This window comes from Cupressus sempervirens, chromosome 4 (genome assembly GCF_028749045.1).
Source record: "Cupressus sempervirens isolate cs-2001-9-10 chromosome 4, ASM2874904v1, whole genome shotgun sequence".
NCBI classification, from domain to species: Eukaryota; Viridiplantae; Streptophyta; class Pinopsida; order Cupressales; family Cupressaceae; genus Cupressus; species Cupressus sempervirens.
In genome coordinates, this window is record NC_143121.1 from 297,223,853 (window position 1) to 297,240,169 (window position 16,317).

The 16,317-nt window shown below is 35.4% G+C and overlaps 1 protein-coding gene across 3 annotated transcripts in view; it reads left to right on the forward strand.

The window, feature by feature from the left end:
* Positions 1-16,317, forward strand: part of LOC149561182 (BTB/POZ domain-containing protein At1g01640-like) — a 103,142-nt gene that overhangs the window by 21,766 nt on the left and 65,059 nt on the right. The window lies entirely within an intron of this gene.

The window sequence follows — 16,317 nt, forward strand, 5'->3', positions numbered from 1 at the left end:
TTCTACCCTATGCTCAACATGTGAGCGAAAATTCTTTACTTTTATACTTAGGTGATCGTGAGATTAGTAAAAATATTTACCCTATGCTCAACATGTGAGGGAAAATTCTTAACTTCTATAGTTCAAATTGTGACAAAAATACCAGTTAAAAAATCAAAACAAGTCCAAAACCTTAAGGAAAATAACATAATAATATGACATTTTGTAAACTTACAATTACACTAATTTTATACAAAAGTTTTACCTTCGCTGAAGAAGGGGTGGGAGGAATATCTTTGCCTCTATCGTCCGATGGATCCATGTTGCCCTTTGTCAAAGAATAAATATCAAAATATCATCATAATGAAAGAAATAGTCAACTTAGCAAAAAAACTTATTAATAAAATGGTATATTGTATATTGGAGTTCTTAATTGGATGTAAATAGTTCAAATATTACATATATAGTAGTTACAAGTCCCATGATAGTAACTTTCTTTGTATCTATGCGATTCAAATTGTAATATATTTGTAGCTCTTCCCTTGCACTTATTGATTTAATCACATACAAAAATATGATATCCCTTATGTGCCTCGAAAATGCATTTCAGTTGCTTATTAGGTGACCCAGGATGCGTACTATTTATAAAACTTGCAATGTTCCCTGTTGCTTTTGGCCTTCCATCAATGTACACAACAAGTCTTTTACTTTGATCATTTTCTTTCCATTGTAGATAATTTGCTGACAGTGCATACCTACACATACTTTTTATATATTGAACTATTTGCATCCAATTATTGTAATTTTAACAAGGTCCTACATACTCCATTAATTCAACAACTTTGTTATAGCTGACCTTTATGCCATCCATGGAAAATAGTCCTAAACCATGTAGTGATGATGAAGTTGTGCGATATATCCCCTTGTTAAAACAAAAATCAGTGTTAATTGGAGGTAATTCCTTCGGTACCCATTCTTTCTGAAGATGTGTGTACCTCAAGGGAATCTTGGTGTCGCCTTTTGTCTCATCATCATAAGAACATGACCCCCTTGAGCAAGAAAAAATTGCATGTGTTTATTGAATTTTCTTCTAATCTTTTGACCTCTAGTTCGTCTCTCTTTTGTAGACCTACTACATGTCTCACTATCCTCTTCTATTCTTGCATTTCCCTCACTCGAGGAAGACAAATTTGACAGGTACCTATTTGGTGGTACTTGTAGCCCATCAAATGAGAGATACAGTTGAAGAAGCAAAATAATTTTCTATAAAATGAGGCTAGTATTGATGAAGTTGGCATAAAGTTAATGTTGGAGGTAAAGAGAAAGCAAGCATGTAATAAATTTATACCTCTCGATCCATGTCACAGTGTAGGATCCTCGTCAAAGGGGTATAGTTTCCTGCATATGTAAATTATTTATCTTAAGTTAGTTACACTTTACATAATACTTATGCTACAAATTACATAGAACATAACATGAACAATTTGCATACATCATAATCATTTATATGTTTTAATTCGTGCACAAAAGGTGACAATCATGCACAACAAATATATTATAAGTAATCAACACTAAGAATTGAGCATCGTAACACATATTTGCAACATGTGTATCATAAATCAACAACGCTATTATTATTAGAATTCAACACAATGAAATAATTATACAATGACATAACACTTGAACACAAAATATATTAATCATGATAACTTATAACAACTTAAACAAATTCTCAATGAATATATTAATAAATCTTACATTTTATTGATCATACCTCATACATTTCTATTGATCATGTCATTGATCGTCTTCTTTGTCCATCTCATAATTAGGAACATCATTATTATTGCCATCATCATCATGATCATCACTATGACCACCATCATCATCATGATCATTACTATGACCATTATCATCATCATGATCGTCACTATGACCATTATCATCACCATCATCATTGCCATCGTCATCGACTCCCCTTCGTAGTGGAGAATGGCTATAGGCCAGTTTCCCTTATGGGACTTTCGTGCCATGTACCTACTTTGTTGGCCTGGGGTATAGGACTAGACTTTTCCCCCAAAGTTTTAGTCACAACTTGTAGGTGAGTTGATCTGTGTCTTGAGGTTTATTTCCTTGAGGTCACAGGATCGACTCCCCTTTGTAGTGGAGAAGGGCTGTAGGCCAGTTTCCCTTACGAGACTTTTATGCCAAGTACTTGCTTTGGTTGCCTGGAGTATAGGACTGGACTTTCCCCCAATGTTTTTCAGTCTTGTGATACTGTCTCCTGCTCCTCTCGTTCTCACCATTGTTTCTACCTGTGTTCTTGTAGGGTTTGAACCTGCGGCTTCTCTCGCCCATTCTCAAGTGGACAATGGGGTTGTTTGTTCTAAGGTGGTGGCCGATCCCTCTGCAGTAGATTAAGGTGTGGCTTCTGCTCCTGTGGCTCCTACTAGTGAGGTTCATGCTGCTCTACCTTGGGGGGTCGTGGGAAGATCCTCTATCTCGTATGCTGATGTGGCTGCTTATGAGGCAGGTATCGGGGGTCAAGCTGTGAAGTTGGGGCTCCGTGATGTTGTGCCTGTTGCTATAAGTAACTCGATTCTAATTCATCTAGAGTCTGAAATAGTTTGATGAAATTTCCACATGTGGAGGAATTCTCTTCTACAGCTGCTATTTTTTCGTTTTAGGGGATTTTGGCCCTCTTTGTCAGGTTTGCATGCTTGGATATCCAAAAATTGGGAGCCTATCATTTCAGATATAGTTCAGATATACCCTATGGATAGGGGGTTTTTTATTATGAAATTTGCTATTGTTGAAGATAGAAAGGCCATCCTGTGTCGTGGTTTCTCCTAGGAGGAGAGGTTCCCCTTGATGGCTAAACCTTGGTATACAGATTTTGACCCATCGACTGAATCTTTTAATAAGATTCCTCTTTGGGTAAGGTTGCCGAATCTTCCCCTTCACTTATGGCTAGATTCAGTCCTGGAGGTTGTGGGGGAGGCCGTTGGTGACTTCTTGATGGTTGATGCCACGTCTTCCAATGTGCATCGAACGACGTATGCTCGCATTCTTGTGGAGATTGATGTCTCCAAGGGGCTCCCTGAAATGATTAAGTTGGCCTCTCCAAATGGCTCGTGGATTCAACTTTTTGATTATTAGGGTATTCCCTTTAGATGCAGGAAATGCCATAAGACCAATTGTCTCGCTGCGAGATGCTCCTCTGACAAGGTTAGATCGAGGAAATCACCTTCTTTGTGGTTGGGGGTTTCAGATGATTACTACACGGTTTAGAAAGTTTCCACTATGGGGGATAGTTTGGATGCTTCTTCTGAGGAAGATATTGTTGTGGTGAAGGATTATTTTGCTGTCTTTGATGTTTCTAATGATGTCCCTATGGCGGTGACCAAGAATGTTGCAGTAGTCCCTTCTTTGGTTGTTGTAACTATTGATTCTGCCCCTCTTGCGACTTTGTCTTAGGACGGTGTTGCTGCCCCTTCTTCTGCTGTGGTCCAAAAATCGTGTGGAGGAGATGTTCCTTCTCATGCTGTGAGGGTGCTGAGGGTTGATTGTGGAGCTTATGACCTTGTGTGGCAGAAGGTTGCTGGGAAGGTGGAGGATGGATGGACACCAATAAAAGGAAAAAAAATCAAGCCCTGCAATCCTTTATTTGATATGTCAAGTTACGCTCTCAAAAGATGGGACCGAAAGGTAAATCTTGAGGCTTGGTTTTGGTATTTGGTTTGTCCTTTCAAAACTTGTTGCTCGCCTGTTGTTTTAAGGCCGTCCTTTTTGTTTGGCTCTCCTAGCCTTTTTGGCTTCTTGTTTCTTTGCAGTTTGACATCGTTCAGGACTTAATGTCTATTTCTTTTGTATCCATGGGGTTTCAGGGACCCATTTCAAAACCTATTTTTGGTGACAAAAGTGTATAGTGATATCTGTGAGGCCACGCTGGTCACCTAATTTTGGTAGGTGACATGTTTCACCTTTGTTATGTTATATCTTTAGTTCAGGTTACATTAAAAATATTTTGATTTGTAAATTTCAAGTACCCTTCAAAACTTGTTTTACTTAATCAAAAACAAAGAAATAACAACAATTTGCGAGAACAAAATATGGGCTTATTATTGTCGCAAATGCAGAATTATAAAATTCACAATTACAATATGCTAACCGACATGGGCGGCTTCATTGTTGTAATCTGCAAGGCAAGGTGCGAACCATCATCCAAAGATGTCCCAGACAATGTTCGAGCTTTTCTTAAATAGGCAATTTTATGCCGCTCAAGAAGATTGTAGACACTCAAACTTAATACTTAGGGCTAACAGACCTTAACAATACATATAGAGTTGGCCAAATACACCTTTGACATTTATTCTAGAAATTTCAAGTAGTCCAACTTTGAAAGGCCATAACTCTCAAACCGTTGCTCTAATTGTTCTATTATAAGTAGTTTTCAAAACCCTTAGCTCAGATCCATGCAAGCTCCCATCTCTCGAGTTTTTGTAGCTAATTCGAGGCCTCTAAAGCCTTGAAAACTGAGCCTGGAGTTTTTATACCAAAATTACACATCGAAAATCTCTAATAACTTCATAGATACATATAATCTGGCCATGAATCTCCACTGACAAGTTGATAGATCTAAAATGAACCTTCTCCTCTAAAATTTGAATATTCTGAGCTCGTATGAATGCCTTACTAAGTAGCAAACCTCAACAAACATCAACTCTGGATCAAGACATCCCTTATTGAAACAATCGAAAGAATTTTTTTTTGGGTGATGCAAGATTGCTTTTACACACAGGATGCTCCTAAATCACTAATGAGCATGTTGATTATGAGTAGTCTTATGAAAAATAGTCGGAGGATTAGGATCAACTATGACAGATCCAAAGAAGGAACACCGACATGTTAGATAGATGTAGAGGGAAGAACAAGTTCAGAAGTAGGAACAATAGGGAAGATAGGTGCAAGTGAACAACCCTTAGGAAGATTTAGTTCCATGATCTTGGCTACTTGATGTTGTTGATAGTTTCTATAGAGATGATGAGGACAAGTACGTTATTTTTTAGCACAAGCTGGCCAATAAAAATCAATCTTAGCACAATCTCTAGGACACAATGGCTTATGAAAATAATGGTTAATAATTATATTGTTTCCATCATGAGGAAATTTAAGAAATTTGTGAATAGGAGAAGCTACGACTTGCATGGAAGAAAGCCAAGGAATATCAAGCTTAAGTTGAAATTGATCAGAAGTAGGGAAACCAAAAAGGTTAGTAAAAACAGATTTTCCTAATAAAGTATCAGTGGAAGTGATAGAACCTTGAGGACGATAGAGAAAACCATTACAAGTTTGGATCCACACAAGAGTAGTATCACAATGATCTCTATGAAAACCTTTGTTAAAAATGTGTTCTTGTTGATAACATTCACAATAGGGGAAGGATCAACCAATGTACCACGAGAAGAAATATGAGCAACTCTGGTGGTGATGTAATGATGACTATTAGGTGTGTTAAACATATGAAATTGACTAAAGCTAATAATAGGTTTCTGTTTAGTTTTAGGTGGAGAAGAAATAGAAGGTTAAGGTGCTAACTCAACATGATTAACCACATTATTTGCTTCTTGTGTCTTCGCATCATAATCAATATGGTGATTGGAAGAACAAGGTTGATGAATAACATTCATTGTGTGAGAAGGTAAATGATTAGTGTAAATTTGCAAATGCTAATTAGGTAGTGCAATATATTTGTTTGTTTTATTAACTTGAGCATCAACAAATATATCCTTAGAATTAATAAGGTGCTAAATAGAGTTCTTCAAACCATAAAACTTTTGAGTATCATGACCTAGTTGATTTTTATATTGTTAAGATGAGCAATTAGAGTAGATCTCTCGAGTTGACTCACTTCTAAGTGGTAATGGTGAAGCACTGTACATAGATGTGAAAATGAGGTAAAATCAGTAAGGAGAATCTTATCCCTAATGTCTTTTTGTAAATTAGAAATAAAGATATGTTCAATATCATGATTAGGCACAGGATAAGAAATATGGGTATACAAATATTTAAATCTACCAATAAATTCAACAACTTTCTCTTTAACATTCTTCTAACAATTCATTAAATAAATTAAAGAAAATTTTGGACGAGTATTACTCTGAAACTATTGAATGCAAGCATTAGTAAGAGTTTGAAAAGAACCAATATAAAAACTAGGTAGAGAGCAACATGATTGCAAGGCTCTATCCCTAAAAGTACGTGGGAACAACTTAGCCATAGGCCTTCTTAATCCAACTATTAAAACAATTATCAACCTTATTAATGCTTAACCATATGAGTAATATAGTCAACAACCATAACAAGATGCTCATGGACAATAACACCAGATATGTTAATTAGGGAAACCCTTGATGAGAGGGAAAACCTCGGTTGGGATGGTACTCACAAGATGATGTACTTAAAAAAAATTCCTTCTTAGAGGATGGACCCTGTGAGGATTCAATAAAAACATTCAGTACATATCAGTCCTTGTTAGGAGACTTTGAATCCCTAGTAGGAGATTCCAACCGTGTTAGGAGTTGTGCCAACCCTGTTAGGAGTTGTAGAAGACAGATTAACCCACTATTCAAACAACTTCAAGGGCAAGACCAATGAACCCACTCTCCAAATGATCTCTGTATTATTCCTTGCTAAATTATAGAAATGAACTGTACTTGTACTTCCTCTTCTTTTGTCTTGTCAATTGGATTGCACTTTTTCTTTTGATCTCGATACCAAATCACCAAGTTGACAATCAATAAACCCTTGGATTGCTTTCTCACATATACCAAATAGTCTTCTTTTGTTTGCACTTATCGAAACATCACACTTCCTTCCAAACAAGGACAATATCCTTCCTTTATACCATGTCCTCAAAATAATTCCTTGAGTCAGCCTTGAGGTGTTCTCAATTAATTATAATAGGACTACATTAAGATAATTAATTATTTCACAATTAGACAACATCGTTGGCTCACAGACTTTAGAACTTTTCACATGTGCGACTCTAGACCTTTCACCTCACTGATGTCATCATCAAACTGTCCTTTGTCAGTGTCTAACTTCGTATATCACGATTCCATTTCTGTTGGGAGATAGAATCCATTCATCACAAACTGCTTCTTAGATACTCTTTTTGTATATTTCTCTCTGTAAATCACACATATCTTTTGTATACGTTTGACTTACCTGATGCACACTTAACCTCGTCATTAGGACACAATGTAGAACACGTGCGTAATTGCGCTTCACTTGATCCTTCGTACATTGTTCGTATGACTTCAATCTCTATTTTCTACTCTGTCAATCTTCACAGAAACCATATTATGTTGTCATCAATGGCAAACACAGTCGTGAATGCAACATCTCAATCATGTTACCAATCTACACATGCTCTAGCAATGCTTAAGATACTCCTGCAAAGAAATACCGTTAACATTCATGCTTATAAAGGAAACATTGATAATATTTGACCATGCAAATCTAATAAAATGTATAAAAGAGAGATCTAACCGCACACAAGATAGCCAATTCTAACTTAATGTAAAAGAGAAAGGGGTTCACCAAAAAGAAGGTAAACACCTAAAATAATCAATCTAACTCTAAAAAGAAAGTGGCACAAGTCTGGTTCGCCAAAATGTTTAGTGGGAAACCAAATACACTCTAATAGAACTGCAGATCTCCCAATTCGTGGGTCCACTAAGCCATTCAAATATGTGTATAAGGGAAAGAGGGGAATTTCCAAGTATGATTTCACTTATGATCCAAATTAGATGGGCTAGAATCCAAAAGAAGAAGGGAGCTAATACTAAATTCAGATTATAAGGAGGAACACAATACAAGAAAATGTGCTCTTTGGCCCTTGATAGGATAATGTGAATGTGGAATTGAACTAATTGCTTGAATACTATAAATCTAGATGCTATGTGAATACAATTTGCCTAATTAAGATAGAAATATAGTGTTAAGATATGAAAGGAAATGAAATTTGAAATACTCACCTTGAAATACGTAGAGGAAGATGTATTTTAGTTGTAAAACTCTTAGAGCCCTAGGGTAAGGAATTAATTGTGAAACCCTGCGTGAAACACAAGATAAATGTTAGGACTTAGCTTGCGTGAAACCCTTGTTTGTAAGGATATTTTTATGGAAATGTAATGTAGATCTTGAATTAGGAATGTAGGGTTTCTCTACTCTTTGCAACAGATCTACCATAACCCCATCACGGTGCCATGGATGTAAGAGTGCGTGAATGAAGAGAATAATGAATGCTTTAATGTAGATCTCCTCCCTTGATGGTGAACAATAAGCTAGATCTTGAAGAGGAAATGCTCACAAAGGTTCCTTCAATGCCAGCTAGAAATTTGCTTGCTTAAATGCTTAAAAATCTTGAATACTTGAACTCTTTGAATGCAAAGGGGCATTAATTTGGACTTGAGAGCAAAAGCTTGAGTGCTTGAATGAATAAGATGCTTGAGATTGAGTAGATGAGATATGAAAATGAAGCCTGCAAGTCTCCTTATATATTTGCAAGTCCCCTTATATATGTGTTTTTGGCTAGGAAATCAATACAATCTGACCCAATCCTTGAAACCTCTGAGAATGAGGTCGACCTAGGTCAACCTAGTCTGAAGTAGGTCAACTTGAGTTGACTTGGTTTTGGAGATCACACCCGAGAAGACATAGAGAGAAGTGACAAATACAAGAGGTATAAAGTTGAAAGAGGAAGGAAAGGAGGGAAAAGGAGATCGATCACATACATATCCATGGTTTGAAGAGGGTACTATGAAGACGGAGCTAAAAATTCTTAAAGGCAAGCAAAACCATTTTAAGACGATATTGTCCCAATTGGCTTACAGTTCCCGAATCAAAAATTCTTCAACAAATCGTTAGGATACTTAGTATGTGATATTAAAATGCCATCCTTAATTGAATTTATTTTTAATCCCAAGAAATATTTCATCTCTCAAATCATATTTATCTGAAATTCATTCTTCATTTCCTTAGAAAATTTCTTACTGGCTTCATCATTTCCTCCAAAAATAATGTCATCAACAAATACAACTATAAACAATAAGCCGTCGTCACTCTTTCTTAAATACATGTTACTGCCCGTATTACCTTTCTTAAATCCCAAATTTTGCAAATGCTTATCCAAGGTTGCACACCAAGCTCTAGGTGCTTGGTTCAAACAATACAATGCTTTCTTCAATTTGCAAACCACATCTATGTCTTCTGTTAGGGGAAATTTATCGGGTTGCCCAATGTAAACCTCTTCCTCAAGATGTACATTAAAAAATGTTGACTTAACACCCATGTGATAAACCTTAAAGTTCTTGTTAGTTGCAAATGGCAAAAATATTCTTACTGCTTCTAATCTACCAATAGGGGAAAAATATTCTTCAAAATTAATTCCTTCTTGTTATGAATAACCTTTGCGTACTGACCTTGCTGTGTTTCTTACCACTTCTCCTTGTTCATTCATTTTGTTTCTTAATACTCACTTAGTTTCAATAACATTCTTACCATTAGGTCTAGGAACCAATTCCCAAGTCTTCCTTTTCTCAATCTTCTCTAATTCCTATTTATTAACCTTATTCCTCTTCTCAATTTGTAGTCTTAGGTATAACTTGAGATATTAAACGTAATTCTTCATTCACCTTGTTTCTTGTCACCACTCCTTTGTTTGCACGTCTAATGGTTTAAATCAAAGGGTGATTCTTTGCAATATATCTGTTACGTGTTTCCTACTCAAATTTGATTTCTGGTCTTGGTTCTGGTTTAGGTTCTTCTCTCTGTTCATACATTTTTTAATTCAGTTCGTGAATAAGTGTCAATTTCATAAAAGAATTTTTGCTCAACATTCTGATTGTTAGTTCTTGCATTAGTATTTCCATGATGTAGGAGTATCTTGGGCCAATGAGAAATCTTGCATCGCTTAAGAACATTTCTAGTTTTCTATACCAATTTTATATTCACAAAGTAGCGATTGCTTCCTTGACCTATGTGCTATGTGCGGTTAACATCTTGTTTAGGACCTATTTTTAATCCTTACTCTAAGAGTGAAAAAGTTGATGCATTATATTCTTTGATTTTTTTTCCATCTTTCCAAGGTTTGTTTCTTGTAGTTTCCATCCAACAAGATGTGTTATTTCTTTTGGCACACTTTCCTATGATGACATGGTGCGTTGCGTAGTTGGCTTCTTGATTGTGTTTGGAGCTATACTCAAGAGCATGTGAACAATTGATTCCCATTGCTTAGGTTATGGCTTATAGCTCGAAGGCAAAATCTATATTATAATTAAAAGCGTTTAATAACCGACTTGTGGTCTAATTGACTAAATAAGAACTTGGATTTTTTGTAGGAAAATAAGTTCTTAGGAAGTAGAATGGTAGAAGAAATATTTGGAAATCTTTGTGTTGGTCGCAACTTGAAAGGCCTTGCAATTGAGCACATTGAATGTTTTCACATAAATTTTATCATGTGAATGTAATCAACCAACAAATCTATGAGTTCTGTTGTCTCTATGTTGCAATCTTGTGTTTTCTTCCTACACTCTTGGTAGGACTGTTAAGTGATTGGACTCTCATCCTTTCATCTACCTGCCTCGTGTCATGTCATCGTAATCACAATCAAGTATTGTTTCCTCAATTCTGAATTTTTCATCAACTTTCACATTAGCACTCTCAACAATAGCTTTCAGTCTCTGGTTCAAAGATCTATATGCTTTACTCTTTGACAAATATCGAAGGAACATACCTTCATCACTTCTAGAATCAAACTTCCCAATATCATCATCTCTCTTGAGATAACACTTACTTTCTTAGATTCTAAAGTACCTTACAATAGGTGTACGTCCAAACCAAAGTTCATAATGTGTCTTATGAGTGCCTTGTCTATAATGCACTTTTTTCATTGTGTATACTGTTGTGTTCACTCCTTCACTTCGAAGATATGTGATACATTTTTCTCAAACATCATTGCTCTAGCTGCTTCACATGTTGATCTGTTCCTCCTTTTTGCTATCCCATTTTGTTGTGGTGTCTTAGGGGTTGAACATTGTCTCTTTACTCCATTATCCTTACATAAAATGTTAAACTCATTTGAATTAAATTTTTCTCTATCTGATATGAAACATTTTTTCTTCAATCCAGATTCATTCTCTGCTCTACTCTTAATTATCTTGAATTTCTCAAAAGCTTCAAATTTATCTTTAAGAAATGCTACCCAAATCATCCTTGTAAAATCATCAATCCGAAACATTTAGTACCTTTCTTCATGAAATGCTTATGTTCTTGTAGGACCACTCAAATCTGTGTGCACAACCTTCAAGTTCACTGTAGTAATAAACTTTTGGCTTGGAAATAAACTCTTCTTTTGCTTTGTTATCGCACATTCCTTACAAACCATGTTAATAGGCTTAACAATGTTAGGCAAGTCTTTTATTGCATGTGTAGTTCTTTTTGTTCCAATGTTATCAAAGTTAATGACAAAATCTCTTATGCCATAACTAGCTATTATTGACCTTTTCAGCCAAACATGTCATCTTAGTAGGATTTGATTGAAAAACGTTACCACTTTTTCTTGTGCCTATACCCATCAACTTACCATCCTTATCCTTTATAATGAAAGTCTTTTCTAAGAATTGTAATAGATATCCTTTATCCACAAGCTGTCAAACTCTCAAAAGATTTTGTTTCAAACCATAAAAAAAGTAAACATCTTCAATGTTAGTTTTTCCATCAAGTCTAATAGGTCATTTTCCTTTAACTTGACATTGTGCATTATTTCCAACTCTAACTACTCCTTCATAACTATTAAAATCAACAAACTTATTCATAACTCTAGTCATATGATGAGCACAGCCACGATTTATAATCCAAATAGATTTCTTGTTTCAACATATGATGCTAAAGCATTCTCTTGTATTACCTCCTCTTTCTTAGAACTTTCTTCTTTAATAACAACAAATCCAAGTTCATCATCTTCATCGTTACTTTCTAAGAAATTTACCATCTTAAAATTGAATTCATCATCACCACCAACATAGAAGCAATCTTGTGTAAACTTTGACTAATAAGGGTTCCTAGGTTGTCTTCTTTACTCTCTTAGGACATTCATGTGAAAAATGACCAAAATCTTTGCAAGTCCAACACACAAAAGCTTTACTACATTTTGGTTCTCTCTTTATGATCAGTGCAAGTCCTTCATCAATCTTCTTGTTTTTTTCCTGTTTAGTCACCCAATCTATAGTATAATCTCCATTGGTGCTCCCACTCCTTGTGACTTCAGTTCTATCTTTTGTTACACTAAAAGTTGTCTTTGTCCTTGTCATTCCTTGATTCTGTTTCAAATATTGTTCAAATGCTTGTAACTTTCCAAGTAATGTCTCTTTTGTATAATTTGGTATCTTAGAGATAATCTCAACTTTGTGTGCATACTCAGGTGTCAATGATTTCAATATCTTCCATTGTAGTCCATCTTTAGTCACAATTCCTCCACAACTCTTGATCCTAGTAACAATATCACCAATCCTACCAAAATATGGTCCAATAGATTCATCTTTTATCATCTTAGCATTATCCAACATATTCTTCCAAATCTGTAACCTAGATTTCTTTGCAAATTCCTCTCCTTCAAATAAACGTTGTAATTTAATCCAAATTTCATGTGCAAGATATAAACCTTTTACCTCAACTTACTTTGTCTCATAAAGAGCTGAATGACGATGCATCTCTAGCATATATATTGTACGCGAATAGATATTTGTTATCTTGTGTGCAACTCGCCAATTTGATGCAGGAGCATCTCGGGTCATTGAGCAATCTTGCATCAACCAATAATATTTCTAGTTTTTTGTACTAGTTTGTTTTTTGTGAAGTAGCCGTTTTTGCTTTTGGTTTCAGGTTATGCACAATTGATATCAAACTGAGGACCTATCTTAGAGCCTTGTCCTAAGTTTGCAGATTCTGATGTATGATATTATTTGAGTTCTCTGTCTTTCTTTGTGGTCCTTGTTTCCTGCAGTTTTCATCGAACGAGAGGCATTGTTTTGTTGCCCTTTTTTCTACGATGACATGACGACTTGCGCAATTGGGAGCCGACTCCTAACCAATTCCTAATAGCGTATTATCTTAAGTTGTCATTTGCTTGTGTTTAGGTTTACTCTTCCAAGATTGGACCTATAATGTAATTAAATGCCCAACTAGCCAATTTGTGGCTTAGCTAGCTATAAAAGAAGCTTGGTTAGATGTAGGACAAGATCACCTTAAAGAGAAGAAGATAGAAGATGTGAGCTTGAACTTTGATTTTTTTTTTTTTATAATAATAAGGCCACAATCCGGATGGCCTTACAACCAACCATTATTTGTTATATGTGAAGTAAAATAATTTCACCTATTGAAAAGCAACGTATAAACTCTTGTTCCTTGTTGACTTTATGAGTAAAAATTCTTTGTGTAGCTCTTAGGAAGAGGTGTTAGTAGGTTTAAGTTGGGCTTATTCCAACTTATCCCTACCTAATATCGTTCTTTGTGTCAGGGTGTATTAGAGCTGAGTTTTTTTTCTTGTGGATTGGATTATGGAGAACCTTATTGGATTGGTTTTAGGTTGGCATATCTAAAATCTGACCTATAACTTGCAGAAATGGTTAGAGGTAGAGGAAATGCTGATAATGCTATAATGGCCATGTTGAGGCAGATTGCAATGAGACTTGAAGTTGTTGAGACAACTTAGAAAAGGGGTGTTAATCTTGAAGATGTTAGTGATGATGAAGAAGTGACACCAAAATTCTAATTTTGAACTTGAGGTTGAGCAAGATGAAGAAAGACTTTTGAGAGTTTTGTCTAGGGCCAATGCTAGACCTTATGTTGAAGTTGCCTTTTGTGATGGAAGGCTTGAGACTAAAGCATTATTGGATTGGATCTCTGAGATGGACAAGAATTTCGAGTACGAAGGCACTCCTCATAACAAGAAGGTGAAGATACAAGTCACAAAGTTTAAGGTTTATGCTTCACTTTGGTGGGATCATTTGCAAACTGAGACACATAAGAGAGGAAAAGAAAAGATCAAGACAATGACTGAAATGATTGGGAAGATGCAGAAAAAGTTTCTCCTTCAGATTACCAAGTTAATTTGTTGAGGAAAATGTAGAATTTGACGCAAAAATACACGAGTGTGAAAGAATATATTGAGTTATACAAATTGGATATCATAATTGGACATGGGGACGACGAATTTCAAAAAGTGGCTAGATGCTTGCATGGTTTGAGGACATCAATTCAAGATGAGATTAACTATGTTTAGATGGATGATGTGGAAGAAGCATATTAGTATGCTTTGAAATCTCAAGAAAGATTGACGAAGAAACTTGAACAAAGACAAAGAGGTAGAGGTGGCAGATTTCAAAGAAGTAGAAACATAAGCTATGGAGAAAGTAACAGATCTAACAATGTAATGCAAGATAAAAGAAAAATAGAATGGAAAGAAGAATTTACTGGGAAAAGATGGAACTACATTAGAAGCAGCTATTATGATTACTCTAGGAATAATAATGGTGGGAAGAGAGGGGAAAGATATTGGTTTAAGGGCACTTGTTTCAAATGTGGAGAAGGACATAGAGCTTTTGAATATACTAACTCTGGAAAGAAGACTGGAGGTATAGCAGAAACACTTTGACTTGAGAAGAAGTTGGTGAGACAACTAGTGAACCTGAAATTGGCAAGGACCTAATGTTGATAGGGATCTTGTGGAATGAGGAAGTTGGTGAAGAACTTGTTTCGAGAATAAGTTTGTTCAAGACCAGATGTAAGATTGGTAGAAAATATTGTAAAGTAATCATTGATAGTGGAAGTTGTTATAATATTCCTTGTGAGGAGTTGGTTAACAAATTATAGTTGCAGAGATTGAGACATCCTAGAGCACATCATGTTGCTTGGATCCAAAAGGAGCATAATGTACTTGTAAGTGAACAATGCCTTGTTAAATTCAAAATTGGGATTAATCATGATGAAGTCTGGTGTGATATTATGCTTATGGATTGCTGTCATATTCTCTCGGGAAGACCTTGGCAGTATGATAGATGAGATTTGGATGATGGTAGATTGGATCAATATACTAATTGCATTGTTGGAAAGGACATGTATTGTTGCCTTTGGTTGAAAAGATTGAGGAGACTCACTGTACCTCAGTAAGAGTATGTTTGGTTGAAGCAAAACAATTTGCTAAGGATATGAAGGAACAAAATGTTTGTTTTGCTTTAATTTCTAGAAGGACTGAGAAACAAGATGAACTAGAACATGCACCTGAGATTGAATCTTTGTTGGCAAAGTTTGAAGACATTATTTTTGATGATGTACACGATGGTTTACCTCTTGTGAGATGCATTAGTAATTGTATGGATTTGATACCTAGAGCTAGTTTCCCTAGTAAAGCACCACACATGCTTACAGTTATTGAAAATGTTGAGTTGAATAGACACATTGAAGAATTGCTATAAAAGGGTTTGATTAGAGAAAGTTTGAGTCCTTGTGTAGAGCCTGTTGTAATAACACCAATATAGAATGAAGAATGAATCATGTGCATTGAATCTAGAGCTATAAACAAGATAACAGTGAATTATAGATTTCCTTTGCCTAAGATGGATGACATAATGGATTGTTTGAGTGGAGCGAAGTGTTTTACTCAGATTGATATAAAAAGTGGCAATCATCAGATCAAGATTAGAGATGCCCGGATGAATAGAAAATTGCTTTTAATAATAATGAGGGTTTGTATGAGTGGTTGGTTATGTCTTTTGTTTTAACTAATGCTCCTAATACTTTTATGAGGTTGATGAATGATGTTTTGAAGAATTTCTTGGGTAAGTTTGTAATTGTGCACACACACACATGTATATGTACATATACATATACATATACATATACATATGTATATATGTGTGAACATATACATATAGGTATATGTTATGTATAACATATACCTATATGTATATGTTCACACATATATACATATGTATATGTACATATACATGTGTGTGTGTGTGTGTGTGTGTGAGAGAGAGAGAGAGAGAGAGAGAGAGAGAGAGAGAGAGAGAGAGAGATATTTAGTAAAACTAAAGAGGAACACCCTTGAGAATATTAGACAAATATTGTAGAGATTGAAGGAGGATAAAATTACTGATTAACTTGAAGAAATGCTCATTTATGAAGGAAGAGATTGTGTATATGTTTTGTTATTTCAGTTTATGGTTTGAAGATGGATCTTGAAAAGGTAAAAGATTTTATTTGATTGGCCTA